Below are 2812 nucleotides of genomic sequence, written 5' to 3' on the forward strand. Positions count from 1 at the left end.
TACAGGCGCCCGCCACCTCGCCCAGCTAGTTTTTTGTATTTTTTAAAATAGAGACGGGGTTTCACCGTGTTAGCCAGGATGGTCTCTATCTCCCGACCTCGTGATCCGCCCGTCTCGGCCTCCCAAAGTGCTGGGATTACAGGCTTGAGCCACCGCACCTGGCCTATTCTAGCATTCTTTAATGCCAGTCACTTGGATTTGGTGAGGATGGGATAAGCCTGCTGGCTATCACCACACAGCTTTACCCCATTCACAGGGAGCCGGATTTCTTGGAAGCTACATTCAATGGGATATCATCACGGTCATCATGGCGTTCAGGGACTCTGCTGAGATGAGCAGAGGTACAACAGGCAGGAAAAGCAAATCGGAACTCAGAATCAGGGTCTATTGTAGTGAGAGCAGAGATCTGCCCTTCTGTGCTGGAAGAAGCCCATGTAATCGGCCTGACTCCAGGCGGCTGTCTGGTGTTTCCCACGTTGCAGTACCACAGCGGGGGCTCAGGTTGGGCACGTTGAGCAAAGGTGTTAGTCAATCTTGGTGAAGGAAGCCCGATCATAACTGAGTCCCCTGCCTTGCCCGCTGGCATGGCTGCCAATAGGGGCCGGCTGGCACGGTCAGAGCAGAGCCTGCTGTTCCAATGATTTTGCAGTGGGCCTCTCCTGGAGGACATTGCATGGGATGATTTTTTTGTGCTGGGCCCATTTGAAGAGCAGCAGTCCATCCACACACACCCTTCTCCAATCTCCCTGACACTCGTTCCCCATCCTGAGCATCTCTCTGGTGAAGCCACTGACCTTGAGCAGTTATGAACTGAGGTTCTCATGGGAGGCCCTGGCAGGCCAACCATCACGTGTGCTCATCCTCCCCGAGATGATCTTTCTCCTCTATTGCCCCTCAGAATACTCTGAACTGGGCCCCATGTCCACTTCCAGCTCGGGCCAGCACAGTGCACTGTGAGCTCTATGAGGCCAAGTCTTCTCGTCCTCATCAATTTGCACAGAAAATGCCCAAGGAGCCATGGGCTTGGGTTGAGATAGAGCTAAACATGCTGGAAATGTGAGCAAACTGTGTATGCAACTTACCGATGCTTCCAGGCCTGCTCAGGTCCAGGTCTGAATGTGCTACTTAATTGATGATGAAGTGGGGTTAAGCATGCCTGACTTTAAGACCACATGGGTCATGTAATACCTTGGGCATGCTGTGCATGATTGGCAACTCAGGCTCACGCATGTTTGGTCTTCAGTGGCCAGGCTATAAATACCAACAAGAGCTTGACCCCCAGATCCAGGGACCTGCTCTGTGGTTTCCCAGTTGGGGCCTCCTTAGTCTCCTTTTGATGTTTCCCCCTAGTGCCCCATAGCCTCATTCCGGGGATCCTAATCCACGGAAGCCACTGGGGGCTCACAGCACCTCTGGTCATCGGAGCCTGGGAGCAAGGTTATCTGGCCTGGGCCACTCTGGGAATTCTCATCTTGTCCTCAGACCCACAGAAAGCTGGCCTCTTTTCAAGTCATCCAGTAAATGGTTTGAATAAGATAATCAAATATGTTGATTAAAAATCCAAAGAAGGGCTGGGTGCAGTGGCTCACACCTAAAATCCCAGAAGTATCACTTGAACTCAGGAGTTCAAGACCAACTTGGACAACATGGTGAGACCCTGTCTCTAAAAAAAAAAAAAAAAAAAAAAAAATTGCAAGGAAGTCTCGAAAGAGTTCAGCCTTCTCCGTAATAGTAAGGAATTTTAATTCTGGATGCCTGGATCTGTGGGAACGACTCCAAAAACACAGACCCCTTTGAGACTGGAGGATTTATTTCCCACCCTCTGATTCATGTGTGTCTTTTCAATACAACACAACTTTCTAATCCTGTTTTCTCAGCAATGAAAGCATCACTGTAGTGCCCAGTGTGATGTCTGAGAGGCTGTCCCTTGACTAGCACTCTTCCTTTCCGGGCACACAGACGACTGAATTACCCCAGTTGGTAAAAAGTCCAGTGAGCCAGTGTAAGGAGGAGAGCTGAACACCTCCGTCCAACTTCACACTTACTGGGAGAGCTTCAGAAGCTCCCACTGGGATGTGGAGCATGGAAAGACACATTTCTAGGGAAATGAGGTCTCACGCATTAGTGTGGAGCTTGGAGCTTGGGGATATCTGATATCTGGTGTCTGCTGCTTGTGTGCTGCTGTTCCCCAGTTTCTAGCATCACTCATGGCCCCTAAGCCACACTCCTCTTTCCACTTGAGGTGTCTGATTATGAAATTCACTCCTCTAAAGCCCATCCAGCATATGTCACAATCATGCAATAGACTTTTACTTAATGTGTGGGGATGGTGGAGGGATGCCTATGTTGTAGCAAAGGCCAGGACAACCTGAAACTAAATATGAGAAATTTCTGCCTCTAAATTCCTGTTATTATATTATGCCAGTAATATCTCTCCAACTCCAGCCTAGATTGACCTGTGGGCCTACATTAGCAGATTCAAAAGCATCCATTAGCAGATGATCCTTATCAATAAGGAACATATAAGCCCACAGTTACTTCTCTTATCTATTGTACCACCCAAGGATTCCCAAGAAACTTGTTAGTTTTTGCTTAGCATTTTCACTTTTCCACAAATATAGGACTCTGTAAAGAGGCAGAGACTGGCAGCACTAGTTATTATTTGGGCTCTGACTATACTGAACGTGGGCTTGCTGACTAAATATCAGAGTATTAGAATGGACTTGGTGTGTGAGTAAAGTAAGTGAGGGTTAAAAGGAATGAAGTGCTGCATTCATAGATGATAGTATTAGGTTGGTGCAAATCTAATTAT

This window comes from Papio anubis, chromosome 6, assembly GCF_008728515.1.
Source record: "Papio anubis isolate 15944 chromosome 6, Panubis1.0, whole genome shotgun sequence".
Taxonomy (NCBI): domain Eukaryota; kingdom Metazoa; phylum Chordata; class Mammalia; order Primates; family Cercopithecidae; genus Papio; species Papio anubis.